The sequence below is a fragment of the Phlebotomus papatasi genome, chromosome 1, assembly GCF_024763615.1.
Source record: "Phlebotomus papatasi isolate M1 chromosome 1, Ppap_2.1, whole genome shotgun sequence".
In the NCBI taxonomy this organism is placed as follows: Eukaryota; Metazoa; Arthropoda; class Insecta; order Diptera; family Psychodidae; genus Phlebotomus; species Phlebotomus papatasi.
Window position 1 is genome coordinate 25,009,841 of NC_077222.1, and position 17,417 is coordinate 25,027,257.

A 17,417-nucleotide genomic window follows, 5' to 3' on the forward strand; every position below is an offset into this window, starting at 1 on the left:
TTCGAGCAATAAAATCATGTTGCAAAGGCTGAAGATGGAGAAGTGAGGAAGAGAGGAATCTCAATGTAAAGCTGGCAATTGAATGAAAAACTTCAATGCAATTTCTTTTATGAGGGAACTCTCCAATGGATTTTAGCACACCGACTCATTCACCTGCCAAGATGCCATTTGCCAGGACGGAGGTGAAAGGTCTTGCGTGACAAATTTATTGTTGCAATGCGCCCCTGAATACCATTTCTTACCCTTCAACGCGGAATCTGTTGCTTACCAACCACTTCTCTATATCGTTCTGACCAAAGCCCATGTTGAGCTGCAAATGCATCCAATTCTTTCATGTCCACTGAACACAAAACCAAGAAATGTTTTGCTTCCTTTCACTGTAGCCCACCACCTGCTGTCCAAATGGGAAAAGGAGCTCTGTAAGAAATTCCATCTCCTTTTCCTTTTGGGAAACGTTGGAATCACATGGCATGAACTTAAAAGTGATTTTAGAGTACAACTAATGGATTGAATTAATGGAAATCTTTTCCTCTTTTTTTTTGAGTGTGAAATGTACTCCTTTTTGAATTAAAAGTAATTTTTAAAACTACCCTGAAATATGCTAATTACCTGGCTGAAAGTGAAATGATAACCAAGGTGGGGGACAATCACAAAGAAAAATTCAAATCAGACTCTTGCAAGAGAACTTCTCATGAAATAATAATTTTTCCTCAACATAAATCAGCATGAATGGAAAATACGTAAATTCAGGGTGTTTTATTTGATGTGAAAAGTTTGTTTTTGGAAAATATTCTAAACAATTTTCTGTCCCCATTTAATGGCATCCCCTTCGAAGTGACCTTCATGCTATGCATAAAATTTCGCAGTATTTTTGCCACTTGGAAGGGCATACACATAGATATGGGAAAATGGAGAAAAAGAGTATTAGAATAATTTGCTAAGTGAATACTCATGCCTCTTAAAAGCCATCTCGACGTCGCTGTTTTATTCATTTAGCAACGAAAGATCATATTTCCACTTCAATCAAAACCCGGGTGCGAAAGCATCTTATGAATAATTCATTAGGTTTTTATTGCCACCTCAGACTCTGGGTACCTGGGATCAGGGATCATGTAGGTCGGTGAGATTCATAACACTCACCCCTACAATGGTACATTGGATAATCAGATAGAAAATTAGATATATAACATTAATTAGTACTATTATACAAAACAGTTTAATTCGGCGCCTTTGAGTTGATTGCAAATCAAACGATTAATTATCCATCTTAAAAGGGGCTATTCATCAGAGGAAAATAGCAAAAAAAAATTACAATTTGTTTACTGACCAAAAAAATATAATTACCTAAAATGACACAAGAAAAATTTTCCCAGAACTAACTTTAGGCTCTGTCCTTTCCAAAAAATAGGAAGAACGAAGTTGTACATTTCCTAAGAATAAAATATAGACCAAGGTCACTGCGAGACTGTTCTTAAGAACAGTAACATTCGCCGTTCCTAAGAACAACAAAATTTATAGTCCAGAGGAATAGGAAGATTTTTCTCATGGTGGGAATAATAAAATTTTCTGTTCCCAGGAATAGTAAGACTTACTGTTCCTGGGAATACTAAAATTGTACTGTTCTCGAATGAGGATTTTACAAACAAGTTACACTAAAATCATCCAGTCTTCTTCGGAGTGAAGATAAGAAAACATTCCTATAGGAAAATTGAAATTTTTCTATTAAGAAACACAACAAATATTTTCTTTTCTGAACAGAAACTTGGTCTGTTCTTAGGAACAGTAAAATTTGCACTTCGTAAGAACAAAAAAATTTTACTGTTCGTAGGTCAAGCAAAATATACCATTCATAGGAACAGCAAGATTTTTGTATTCCTACGAAAAGTTAGATTTTCTGTTCCCATGAACTCCGGGGAACTTTGCAAACTTTTTGTTCAATATGACAAAAAGAATTGCCAGTCAGAGAAAGTAATTACCAAATGTTCTCCGGAGTGAGGATAGAAAACTATGCCGGGGAACATTAAAACTTTACTGTTCCCACAAAAAACTATAATTTAACTGTTCGAAGGAACTTATGAAACTCTTTTGTTCGTGAGAACAGTAAAATTTTCCTTTTTGGAGGAAAGGCTTTTGTTCTGTTCAAAAGAACATCAAATATTTTCCTTTCAGAACAGAAATTAGATTTGCTCTTAGAAACAGTAAAATTTGGAGTTCGTTGAAATAAAAAATTACTGTTCCTTCGAAGAGAAAAATTTTATCGTTCTCACAAACAAAACAGTTTTATCGTTCCTCTGAACAGTAATATTTGCATGTTGTAACAACAACAAATTTTACTGGTAGGAACAGTAATGCGCTACACGGTAATAGAACTGTTCCTGAGAACAGTGACATTTTTCTTTTCGGAAAAATAGGAAAAATCTCTTTATCAGAACACATTTTTCCTGTTCGTAACTGTAGTAAACGTTGCAATACGTAGGAACAAAAATTACTGTTCCTAAGAAATATAAATTTTACTACTCGCTAGAACAGTAAAATTTGCACGTTCGTAGGAATAATAAATTTTACTGTTCCTAAAAGAAGTAAAACTTACTGTTGGCAGGAGCAGCAAAATGTTTAAGCTCAGAAGAACGCAATTATTTCTGTTTCTAGGAACAGTAAAATTTGCAGTACGTGGAAACAAAAATTTGAACTAGTCGTGGGAACAGCAAAATGTAGCAAAATGTAGCAAAATGTACTGTTCACGAAAGCAGTAACCATTTACTATTTTTCATTGCTTATTTCGTTTACCGAGGGAAGAGTTTGTCAGTTGTTTGTTAAAAGTTTGTCAAAAGGATGTTATTGTACATAAACAGTGTAAGGAAATTGTCAAATTGACGATGGAATATTCTTTTCACAAATTATTAACAAACTCTTTAAAGATTCTTTTCTTTTAATGCCTCTACAAATTGGGAAACATTTTCCTAAAAAAAATGTATTTTTGAAGGAGTATAAAAATACAGGGAAATGCTAACGATATTATGAAATTTAAAATGATTACATTTATGTTTTTCACGTGTAACTTACGTTACACGTGAAAAAATACCTTTGGCAAAAGTCAATGTCAATCTGTATTACCTCAAAATCTTATTTAGATTAACGATCATGTCAGAATACAAAATCAAGTAAATTTAACCACATCGCGACGTTATCATGTCAATGTTACCATCAAAATGATGATCGTTAATTAATGAAACGCTTATGTCTACGTCCTTTTCAATCCCTTTGACGGGGCCACCCTTGGATGCTTTATACATTGCACAAAATCGACATGGAATCTAATCGTGACTCCCTTTTATGACATATTTCACCCATTCCATAACCAAATTTTGTCCAGGAGCTCCCATGGGCCAATTTTGTCCGGAAATTCCGCTCGATGGGAGACAAAGTGGGGCCAATTAAAAATGGAGGCGCACGTCGAGAATTCAAGGGAGGTTTGAAATAAAAGAGCCTGACAGATATTTGAATATCCCTCAGGATAAATTATTGACTTTCACTCATTGGCTCCACACCCCGCGGAAATGGTTCATGTGAATACAGAATTTTCTGTCTAGCTATTTATCACTTTTTTTCTGTATTCTTTCAACCTCCACAACACCCATCGGGGCCTGATGAAAAGCAATTAAGCCACTGATTTTCCTCTGCCACAGATACTAATTAATTATTCTTTTGAATTTTCCTCTGTGGTGAGAACAAAGGAAGATTTTTTTTTCATGTTAATTTATAATAGCTCAAGTCACTGGAAAATCTTCTCCATGGCACTGGGGGGTGGAGTAGAGAAAATCCTGTTCATTTCTTTTTCCAACAGTCTCATCAATATTACAACACTTCATAATGATGTGCGTAATTATGAAAAATAACTCTTGAGAACTCTTCAATGGGAGGGAAGTGTGAAATGGAAATTCTATGGGAGAGCTTTAATTAAGAAGGAGGTATTATAACTTAAAGAGGAAAATTTTTCGATAATGGTAGTTGAGAGGACTAATTAAGTTATATAGTGCATTTTTTAAAAATTAAAATGAAAATCATAGCGCAGTTTAGTATTTAGTACGGTCATGTATTAAATTGGCCCATGAAAAAGATTATCGTAAGAAAGGAATATGTATATTACCTCTTAATGATAATGTTACATCAGATTTACTAAGTTTGTATTTTTAATATTTTTTACAGGCTTGAATGTAGCTCGCTTTCCTCTACAGCTAAGGTAAGTGAGAATATCTTAAACTAAGTAATTTATATTTAAGCCTTGTTTCTGGCTTTTTAAAAACCAATATCTATCCTGCGGTATAGTTATTTAATTTTATAAGGCCGAGTTTTTTAGTTTTTAATATAGCGAATTACTTTAGAATATGTTTAAACCTTTACACAGTCTGTGGTGAATTCACAAAAATCAGTTTTGTAAATCGAGGCTTAGATCAAGACTCACAGTAACATAGACAGGGCTAGAATTTACACATTTTTTAGTAGTGAGTGTTGAAGGAAAATACGTTAGGCACCGATTCAAGCCTTATGTGCATAGGCGTGCAAGAACCGTTGAAACCGAATAAACGTGAAATAAAACATGTCCGTCAATGGTCAAAACACTACTATAACAAACTTATTTTGACGTTAATTCGGTTTCAACGGTTTTTGCACACATCTGCTTATGTGCATTGAAATTTCAGGGTTAGGGCAGGAATTACACGTAAACCACTTTTAAATAACCTTAGGTAATGATCTAGCCTTAATAAAGCTAAATTTAACACTTATAGCATTTTTAGGGGAACAGTCATTCTTAAAATTCGGGACCATCTATTAAAGAGATGTTGTTTTTTTGACTATTTTCTTCCTTGTAAATTGTATTTATGTACGAAAGCTCGTCAGTCAGAACAAATGACACTCAAATCACACAATCCTCTGCGCAATGGAGATATAGGAAAAATTCACTGAAATTCACTTGCACTGAACCGGAATCGAAATTGAGGACCTCTCGTTTAACTAGACAAGTGCTCTAAGAGGCCACAAGTTCTCTTTAATTTTCCAAATGACCTTAACCAATTATTCTGGGCACTTTTCTCTAGAACTCACTCAGTGATTATAGCACTTTTCTAGTAAGACTGGATAAATTTAATGTCGCTTCTCAGATTGACGATTCTCTGCACATAAATACAATTGATCAATATGGAAGACAGATTCGAAAAAAAAAATCTTTTCTTGGTTTCAAAATTTAAGAATGAGTGTTATCTCTAAAGCACGATAGGTGTTAAATTTAGTCATATTAAGGCTTGACCTTTAAATAGGCTTAATACAAAGCGGTTTCTCACTACCTTTAATAGATATATGCACTCTAGAAAAATTCGTGTAGTAATGTCATTCAAGGTAATTTCAAAATGTCACCTACTCTGAAAAAAATGTTTTGTAAACGAACAAATGGATTTTGTTGAAATTTTGTCAAAAGGATGTTATTTACCAATTTGACAAAACTTTTTCTTGCATATTATATATGGAAAAACACCCTTTTGACAAACTTGTCTTGCTAGTTTGACAAAACAGTTTTTTCAGAATACATTGGTATTTTTTGTTAAATTTTTTTCATGAAAATGGTCTGAAATGCAAATAAAATTGAAGTGAAAAATGAGTGTTCACAAAAAAGTTATCTCAGTATTTATTTAAATAATTCATCATTCCACACAGAAGGAAAATATTTTATTAACTTGCTCATAAATGTTTGTGAATTTTCACTGGGGACTTACGAAATGCTCGTAAATCGTATAATCCAGAAAAAAAGTTTGTATTTTTTTACAAATATTGTTCGTAGACTGAGAAAAAAAAGAGGCTACGATTAACTTTTTTTCGTCATAATTTTAACACTTTTCAGGTGTAAAAATATATCAACATTTTTAATGTTAATTTTACACATTTTGAGGGTAAAATCAACATGAAAAAGGGTAACTTTAACACCTAATACACCTAAAAAGGGTACTATTTACACCGATTTCGGATCAATATTGGAGGGTAAAATTAACATTTCTGGAATGCTATTTTGACTTTTTCGAATTTCTCTCAGTGATGATCACTCAACGAGCATTTTCTGTTCTCTAACAAACATTTGTTCGTAAATGTTCGCAAATACACAGAGAAATGTTCGTATAATTTTGTCATTTCTTCGTAAAGTTTTGCCAGACAAACAAAAATGTACGAAGAAATGTTTGTAGGACGACAAAAATACTTGTGAAATGATCATACTACGAACAATATTTGTGAAAAACATACAAATTTTTACAACCGTTTTAGTGGACTATATGATTTACGAACATTTTTTCGAAGTATTTTTTGTGTGTAGTGTAGAAGAACTCCATAAACTAGATTCAAATGAAATTAGTGTTAATTTAAGTGTACTTAAAACACCAAACTAGGGTTTCTGGTAACACTTGCCTATATTCCAATCTAAATACTAAACATTTTTAGGTAACCCTAGACAATACATTTTACTATTGAGTATAAATTAGGTCGTCAAAACGCTACTCTCATGTCTTTGAAATGACCTGGACTAACTCTGAGGTCTTATAAATTCTCTTACTTCAATATTACGTTCTTTTTACCTGAAATAATTACATATAATTGACAACAAAAATAAAGCTAGTCCTTGGAAAGATTTTCTTAAGGAATTATGTAATTTTCTCGAAGTAAGATTACCATAAGTGAAACGTAAATTTTTGCAACTGTGATTACCACTGATTCATTTCTCTGTGGTATTCCAGCGCTTTGCTACTTGGGAGCTTGTAAAATGTATGACGGCATTATCCTCTAATTCACATATCTTCAATTCAAATTAATATTTTTTATCCTTATTTAATTCACAATTAAGTATCATTAAAATTAAAGAAAATGAGTAATTAATTTGACCATTGAAAAGGAAATTTAGATCAACAGTCATTTTATGTGTGTCCTTTCATACAATTTGCCTGAGAATCGAGCATGAAATTTTGTAATTTTTCATTTTGGTACATTTTCCAACATTTTAATCCCTAAGCCCCATCAATTTTCCGGTTGAAACCGGAAGAATGGGCGTTGGGAAGAGGGCTGAAAAGATGATGTTAGTGCAGAGAATAGCAACAACTTTTATTATCATTTGGACGCTGACATTTATATGGTACTTCTCCTATAAATCAAATGATGCATTTATACTTTTTTTTTCCTCGCTTTTCACTTTAGCCATGTGGATAGGAGAAAGTTTCTCGATTTTCTGTGAGTGAATTTTTCTCACCTGCCACATTTAGTTTGCTTTTTCACCTGTTGTTCCATCCAACATAACTTTGTGATATATTTTTATATGGGAATATGACCAATTAGTTGCTAGGAGAAAATTGAAATATCCTTTCTCCCATGAGTCCTTTCGTCTGTTGCTATATAAATATATATATATCCTGAAATTTGAAGCCACTTTCTCATACTTCGATTTAAATTTATATGAGATTTTTTTTTGCACTCGCGACCGTTACGCTAAATATCTAAAAATTGAGAAGTTTTTTCGTATTATAAGAATCATTACCGTGTCGAGGGATAAATATACTAAATTTTTGTTTAAATACATTTTTTCCTCGGATCACTGTGAGCTGAGTCCGAGATCAATTTAGCGAATTGGCTTCAAATAGCTCCATATAAAAAAGTCAACTTGCCACGGGCTTGTACATATCCATCCCCATTGAAGTGAATTAAAAAAGCTTTTCTCGAGCCATGGAGACTCCGTTGAATTGTCTTTTCATATTAACACCTTTGGTGTAGAGCTTTTTGATCCTTGTCATTGAGCTTTTAAAAACAAGTTAATCTTTAATGTATGTTTCATGGAATTTTTTATCAAAAGTCACATAAGAATCATTTGTAGAGAAAAAAGTTATCTAATCCGCCGTGAGAATGACAATGAAAAAGATGATTAAGCATCAGCAGAGTCAAAGCTCTCATCATGAGCTTCTCCATATTCAGCAGGTGCACCTAAAAGTTGTACCATCTTTCAATGCACGTGGTTACATTTTCGCTCTTGGATTAATAATTATTCTCCATTTTGCCATGATAACATCATTATGTGCGACCAGGTACAATTCCGGGGGTCATGTGTAAATTATAAATGAAACACTCAATGTGTTGGAATTATTTAATTGCATGCTATTTGCGTGTTATGAGTTGACTAACATAAAACCAAATTATTTTGGGTGACGCACATAAATAGCCAATGCAATTCGATATTAATGATGAGGCTGAGAATGGTGTTAAAAAAAACCGGAGCAGGTACGATGTAAATAAAATATTTGCTAGTGCTATTCTATTGATTTTTTTGGTCAGAGAAATCCCTATGAAATAGATATTTTGGTGAGGAGATGAAATGGGATGTTTCATCGATTCAAACTGGACCTTCAGTGTCTGCAGGTTATAGTTATCATTGAATTAGTAGCATATGGTTATGCTGTCTGAGCTGGAAGTTTTCATTGAAAACATCAAAGTGTGAAAATGCTCAGGTGTCCCGGTTCAGACATGGGCTATAACAGCGACAGTCCAAAGAGTGTCTCACCCAAAATAATATTTACTTTGTTATTTCCGATTTGCATTTGGGTACTCGAAATGATTGTACCAGAAACACTCACCCATGCCAAATGCGGCTCAACCTTTTGTCCCTACTAGCATTGTTTTATATATTACCTAATCGCCTTACTTGGTATTTTGCATTTTAATTGTGCAATAGACTGTCAATTTTAATTTTACGATCTGTGAAAGTTTTTGTTAGTGATTATATGTAGAATAAAGCTTAAACCAATATATCACATCTCTACTACATTTGACTAATAATAGTGCTTTAGAACTCTAATTTCTAATTTACGTAAAATTGTTTGAAGTGTAAGAAGCAGGGACACTGTACAATGCACTGTACGATGCTCAAGGCGTGCGTCAATTGCACAGGTGCACATGAACGCTATACTTGTCACAGAGAAAAAGGTAAAAATATGTATCGATGAGTACATTTCAGTGTCTTATAAACATATGCTAGCCATATTGCTTAATTTATTATAAAATTTGAGTGAAATCTAAAATTAGATTTTAAAAAAAAGAATAAATTGAAGCCCGAGGCACATTCACGACTTAAACCGAGAGACGACTTAATGTAATTGTATTCAAAATAATGATTTGACTAAAGTCCCATCAGTTTCTCACAAAATAAGCTTTTTATCGGCTTAACCCCAAAGACGGATTGGACAGAAACTGATAGAATTGTAATCTGTAGCCGAATTTTACAATATCAAATATGAGAATGAGATTTTCAAATGTGAGAATCCTATTCTCAAACTCACACTACTCACATTGATTGAGAACGTTGTTCGAAAAATCGCATGCAACTTGCACAATGAGGTGCTCAGAGCAAAAGTGGGCCGTTTTAATAGGGAAATGCATACAATGGAGACCACTCTTGCTCTGAGTGTCTCCAATGTGAGTTGAGTTTCAACTCAATGTAAATAAAATTGTGTGAGTTTGAGCAAAAAAGTTTGAGTTTGATAACTGAGTAAACTCAACCTTTTCATCTTTCACATTTACTAAAAAGAAATATGTTCAAAAACATCTAAAATGATACTATTTATTATTTTTTATGTATATTGCAATATGATTGAGCATCTTATTGTGCAATTGCATGCAATTTTCGAACAAAACGTTCTCAAATCAATGTGAGTAGTGTGAGTTTGAGAATAGGATTATCACATTTGAAAATCTCATTCTCATATTTGATATTGTAAAATTCGGTTACGATCAGTTTTTTGATTAAGTCGTTTATCGGCTTAACGTAATTAAGCGCATAAGAAAACAACCTAAGGGTTCAGAAAACTTTCCAAAAAAAAACAAAAAAAATGGTCTAAAAATTTATTAAATTCCAGTAAAATATTCTAAAAGCCCATTTGCTTCTATGCACTAAAATTTTAGCACAGCTTTTTAATAATTCTTTTGCATTATAAATTATTTGCAAAATTCCTCACAAAACACTTTTCTTCCTTATTTTTCTTTTCACTTGTGAAATTTGTTAAATTCCTTGTTAATAATATAGAGAAGACTGGAGTAGTAGTAAACATGTGGTAGTTCTAAACACTGATATTTATGTCTACACTTGTTGGACTTATTTTGGCCACTTCTGCAGTGGACAAGGATCCCTATATAGTATCTATGAATTCATATAGATTTTGTCCCCTGAAGTCACTTATCTCATTTGAAAAATTGCAGTGTTTACCATTGATTCTTATTTACTACTGCCCCAGTTTCCCATATTTATTATAATTTGTTGTTGTATTTTTTATTGAAGGGAAAACTAGTGAACTAAATCATTCATGCAACAATGGGGGATGTAATTAATAAAGTTATAAAATGCATCAATTTCTATTTTGCATTTTACTGCAATTCAGGAAATTAATTTACGTGAATGTTGCTGTTAAACTTTGCGTGATATATTCCTGTTTTCGAAAAAAGTTTATGAAGTAATAAAACTTAACTTATAACTAAATAGATCTCAACTCTTGTTAAATCTTAACAGGGGGAATTTGAGGGTTATTATAGGAATTTACACAGGACACTGGCTAAATTCACATCTTGCAAAGTTGGGTGTAGACGTTACCTCAGCTTGCAGGGGCTGTGGAGAGAGTCTGGAAACAGTAGAACACATTTTATGTTATTGTTCCAAATTCTCAAGCCAGAGAATTCAGATTTTTAAGAAAGAAGTGCTGACACTGGGGGATATCAAAAAAGCGGCAGCTCAGGATATTCTGCAGTTCAGCCACGTTTTAAAAGAATTGGAGTAAGGTTTGTTGGGTAGACATAAGGGGCTCAAATAGAGCCTAGGTGTCTGCAGCCCACAGATCGTATCATGCTCCCTATACAATCTATCTATCTAATAAAACTTAACAATTATACATAAATTGTTAAAAAGTAAAAGACCTATCACTATAAAAAAAAACTTGCACAATTTACCATTTAGAATGACATTTAAAATTGGTTTGAGTCTATTAGTACTTGTACTAAAAATTACAAAACTTAATGATTTACTTCTTTATTGTCATTTTTCTGTGGGAAGATTCTATAAAAGGATATAGCAAAGCGTCCCAGCTTTGCGAAATGCTCGGACTTACGAGAAAGTCCTCTCTGTTAACATATTTTTTGTATGCACATAGGGTTACTGCTGATATAATCTTGTTTATAGACAATGAGAAAGCTATTAAGAAATTATTAAAACTTATAGGGGATGTAAAATTATTAAAAAATCGGTACTTAACCGGTTCATTACCGATGAAGACCGATTCAGCCGGGTTCGAAATTTCAATACCTCTCACCTCAAAATTTCAATACCTATAACTAGGGAATTTTACTTATAGGGGATGTAAAATTTTTCAAAAATCGGTACTTACCGGTTCATTACCGCTGCTATTCTGCCATCTTTATAATTTTGTAACTGAACAAGAACCAAGAAATTTCGTATTCTCACAGAAAAAATATAAAGCTCTAAAATATTAGTACTCTCTAAATATTTTAGACCTTATTATAAAGTCTCCAACAAAATTTTCAAATTACCATATTCTACATCCAAGAATTTTTCAATTCATCCAAAAATTCTTTGACAGTTCCATACATTTTCTTGTACGATCCAAGGAAAGTTTAGAGGTTCTTTTAAAATTTGTAGATTGAAAGTTTTGTCAAGGTTGAATTGAATATAATTACCTTTAAAGATACATATTTTAATGCTTTTTTCATGAAAAATAACAATTCACTATAAACACGCAGTGTCAAATAATTCCGCAGATGATGTTGCACGACAAGTCTCCAAATTTTTTATATCTTGTTCGATTTTTGCTATAAAACTTCTTGGTGGCAGAATTGCTCAACCTTGGATTGACTCTAACAAGAATTCCAAATTCCGCAAAATCTTACAAAATTATAAAGATGGCAGAATAGCATCCTTAATCGGTTCATTAGCGGTGAAGACCGATGCAGTCGGGTTCGAAATTTCAATACCTTTCCAAAAAATCCAAATTTAACCAAATCGTTTGAAAAATGGGCCTCCAAAGTGGGTGACTTTTGATTTTCAATAATTCAAAATGGAGAATTTTTCTGTCACAGGTATGTTTGGGCGAAATGTTTACCTGGGCTACCTCTAAAACATATCCGAAGCCTGGGACAATTTTGAGGAAAACCAAAAAAAAACATGGTTTTGGAGGGGTTAGAGGGGAGGGGTGAGGAGGGGAAAAACGTCGAGAGATATTGTTTTTTATTGGGGGTCATCGAAGAGACGATTATATAACTGCTCTCTCTTTGAGTTCGAGCAGTTAAATATGACAATATCATATGACAAATTTTCTTCATAAATTTAAGACCACATTATGAGCCAACTGAATGGCGACTACAAAGAGCTGTATGAAACACACTGTAATTGATATTAATTGAATTTTTAAATATTTTTTTCCAAATTTTCCAAAAAACAAATAATTTCAAAAGTTTTAAATTTATCATATGACATTGAGGCCATTTACATCGCAGCATTGGATTGAGATTGAATTGTCCAAAAAACGTGTTTTGGGACAATTTAATCTGAATCTTCGGTACAAATAGCCTCATTGGGACCATTCACACCGATCTTGGACAATTACAACCTAATTTGGCCAATAAAAGCTCATTTTAGGGCAATTGAATTTTAATCCAATGCGACGGTGTAAATGGCTCCATTGTCATACTGTTACAGAATTCCTTTAATGGATATTTTAATAAATCCTGAAATAATTTAAATTCGTCTTGTACAAGTTAATAAATTTAGTACGTACGTGTCGTACGTGTATTAAATTTACACAGAAAAAAATCTAGTAGAGCAATGCAATTGATCTTGTATAACAAAATGATGTAATACACTTTCAGTTTAGTTTATTCTTGTTTAATATACCTTGTAGTAAAATAATATAAACGAGAAAAATCATTCGTTGAATGCTCGAAATTATAGGTATTATGTTAAAAAAAATTATTTGAAGTTAAGTGTTAGGCTTATGATTTCTACGTACGCTAGAGAAATTTCTGTCCATATTGAAGAAAATTCCCTACGCTTGTGTAGAAAAATCTCTTCAATATGGTTATAAGTTTTTCTAGTGTCTAGGGGCCATTAAAGGATTTCCCTTATGTTGCAAGTGGCCTTTTCTTACCCTTTAGCAGCACTCACTAATATATATTACGAAATACTTCGAAATTCATCAAATATTATGGTATTCTAATGACAAATGAGCATTTATGATTTTAACACTGTACTGTTTGTTCTTAACTGCTTCTATATAAATAACTTCTCTTTGTATTGGTTTCTGTCACGACTGCTTGGTGATTTTAGAACACGTCGAGGACTAGGGAAAATGATCGAGACAGGAACCAATACGAAAAACAGTCGATAATGCAGATGCATTTGAGAACAGCAGTGTTAATAAAATCAATATGATTTTATTTCATTCAAAAACGAAAAGGAGAAATCTCTCTACTTACATTTTTTAGCACTTTGTTGTTGCTTCTTTCTAAAATGCTTTCTTTATTAGCGTTATTTCTTTGTACTGGTTCCTGTCACGACTGTTTGATGTTTTTTTTTTGGAATACGATGAAGACAGGGGAAATCAGTCGATAACAAGAAAAGTCGATAATGAAGAAGCACTTGGGAATAGTATAGTGGTAAACATGTGTTCAGAAGAAGGATTTTCCCTTTTTTAGCACATGCTTTTTTAGGACTTTACTGTTCTCAAGGGATCATACATAAACAACTTTTCTATTGGTTTCTATTTCGACGGTTTTCCTCAGACTTCGCCGTGTTCTAAAACCACCAAACAGTCGTGACAGAAAGCAATACAATGAAAAGTCGATGACACAGAAACCATTACTTAAAACAAATCATTTTTCACAGGAATAGCACCATTATTCAGAATAATACCAAGACGGGTTTCAATATGATATAAACTGACAGGCACCCTTTCTTTTTGTGAGACTATTCCTAGGACCCTTTCTAAGACATGCTTGAGATTTGCCACAAAATAATAAAACTAAGCCAAATTCTTAATTAAAGGTGTTTTTACTATTGCGTTTTATTACTCTTCTTCAATTTTCGAATTCCTAACGTTTAAATTTAATTTTTTCAAGGGATTTTTTTAGTACTAAATAAACATTTCTGACCACCAAACTATTCTATTTCGACCCTTGGATTTCATGATAATTTTTAGCTTTTCAAATTTTCCTTTTTCAAGAATAATTTACTGTTTCTAAGCTTTAAAAATTAATGACTTTGAATTTAGAATTTGATTGACATTGTTACCAAAACATTGGAAAATCTGCTACATCAATTTAGTACATGCCTGTACTAAATGTGTTTAAGTATGTTTTGCATGGCATCTAAATATTTTTGGAAAATAAAAGCTATTTTTCTGCAATAATTAAAATTCTCATAAATCAATGTTTCTCAGTATGTCTTTTAAGAATGTATCAGACATGAATTATAGCATCGACTTCATTTCCTCCTTAGAGACCCTCAATGTGATCCGTTGAATGTCTTTTTCACTTTAAATTGGAGCTCGATGGGAGAGAAAAGGAGTGATGTGTGAGTGAATAAATCTTTCAAAATGGAAGAAAGAATCATATAAGCTTTCAATTTTTTCCAACATCCGTTTCCTTCTTTAGGATCTATACCATTGAATAGAGCTAGGGGAGTATGGGATAAATACATGTCACGTACATATAAATGGGTGAGTTCTTGAGTACATTCATATGTAAATTTTAAACATTTATGAGAAATTTATTTGCACTTCCTTTCCATTTGCCGGTGATGGTGAATGTTATGTATATTGTAACATGCGGTGGTGCTTAATAAGTAAAGAGCTTTTTTTTCTTCTTCCCATTCAAAATCGACCAATTTGCCTCACTGGCTTTTTATAGATGCTTTCCGGCTGCACAAACTTTGGCCTATTTTCGAAATTGACGAGATGAAAGAGTTTTGTGTTGAATTATGAGAAGTAATAATGAGATTTTTTCACCGAATATTCAATATGTTTGCAAATATCCCTGGTCCCCTTCTCAAAATACAAAAAAAACATACATAGCTCATACGTTCAGTCATCCGTGGACCTATTAATGAACAGTAAATATTCATTCCTGAATGGCATTTCCCAGAAAGCATCCCCCAATGTAGTCAATTTGTTTTTTTTTTTTGATAGCTTCGTCATGAAAATATTTATTTGTCATGCAAATGTTCACCTTAAAAAGCCTTTCATACTGCCATAGAACAGCATATTTTTGGTTCGGCAACAAAAATATTACCACTTTTTGCTCTTGTACAAACTTTGTTGATTTATTTATTACAGAAGAGTTCAATTGACCATGAAGAAATTTACCAATTTTTTTTTTCAACAACCCCCAAATGATATGTTTTTATATAATTGTTTCAATTGCACAGTAATTTACTTCATTTTCTGGAAAATTAATCAATTTATTGACACGGAGAATTTAAAAAATAAATTATTTACAAAAATATTGATTAAAAACAAAGCGATTTTGTTTAATTAAAAATAATACGTACCTGATGCCAATTGCTCTAATGAAAATTATAAATTGCCAATATTATTTAACTTTGTATAACAAAAAGTCTCGAAGTATTCTTATAAATTAACTTTTAAAGATGTGATTAATTATTTTAGTAAATCTACAAGGGATGATTTAAGATTGTCACTCAAGGTTTATACAAGCTGCAGTAAGTTGATATTTGCAAAAAGATTTATGCAGATTTTCCAATTAGGGGAGACCGGGGAGGTTTGGGACACTTTTTCATGTTTTGACTTTGAGACAGTATTCCAAAAAATCACGATAATGTATTACAATTTCATGCGGTCTATAGGATATTTTATGGGTATTGACTTTATAAAAAGTACCGATAGAACGTGAAAAACAGCTGAATTTTCTTGGAGAAAATAAAACATTTAACTTGACGCTTTGTCCCAAACCTCCCCGATTTGGGGTAGTATGGGACGCAAAAGGGGATGTTTGGGACGCATTTTTTCCCGCATAATTTGCATTATTGGAGCACATTAATTAATTTAAAATACCAGAATAAAAATATTTCTAATCGAAATAAAAATGTTTAATCTTTTATTTCATACTTAGAAATTAATATCAATTTAATTTGTACAGTAGGATGATTTATTGTCAATCACTTATTTAATGTATTTTCTTCTTCTTTACTATCCTAGATTTCTTTGCTTTTATATTCTAAATATTGGAATCATCATCATCAAATTCCTTAGGCGAGTAGATTCTTTTGACACTTTTAGTTTTGAACTCATTGGCGGATTCCTGTTTGATTTCACGACAACTGCATGTTACCTGTTTTTTCCTTAATTCTCTGAAAAAGCTTTCGTCTTGTCCTTTCTGGAGAACTTCTGAGAATTGTAGAGGATATTGCTCGATAAATTTTCGAGAAAATAGTTTTTAACGGTATTGAGCAAAGGTCGAATATCCTTTGGAGAATAAATTTTGATTCCCAAGACATTGATGGTTTACTTGTCCCTGTATTTAGAGAAATCTGCTCCACTGATAAACTTTGCACAAGAGGGAAATTTTCAGTAAAAACTGGGCATTACTCTCCACTTTGACAATAAAAAATTGCACGCCACCTATAATCTTGTCGAAAATCAACGTCCCATTCATCCCTTTTCAGGTGTGCCAAACATCCCCGCGGGTAGTTTTGATATTTAAAACCTTTAAGTAAAAAACAAGAGCGTATAGTCTCTGAAACTTTTATAAAAATATGTTCCCAGATTATACTGCTAGCTAATGAGATAAAAAAGTTTTGATTATATATCGCTGATATAAAATACAAAAAGCAAAACTGAGAAATCAAAAAATACAATTTTTATCAATTTTTAAGAAAGTGTTCATAGAATTAAAACAATAAAACTGAGGATATCCATTCATTTAGTCAAAATACATCTTAATATTGCTTACGATTGAGTAGTGGTTAAATCCCATTTATTTCAAAAATTAATGAAAAAATCGCCTTGTCCCACACTGCCTCTGTCCCAAACCTCCCCGGTCTCCCCTACACTCCTTGAACCGGTCTTTAAATTAAAGGTTTAGCCCAGTTTCCGAAGATCTCCAAATCCTAAGTAGCAAATAGTTGGGCTATGTGCTGGATACACATACGACGAGCCGAGAGACAGCTTAACATAATTATAATCCAAATTATGATTAAACTACATTCCCATCAGTTTGCGACTAAGCCGCCTCTAGGCTTAAGCGGTACGTTTGTCTAGAGCATAAGCCATAGGTCTGAAGCGTATATAAGGTTTACTAAAATACCATCCTTTATACTGTATAAA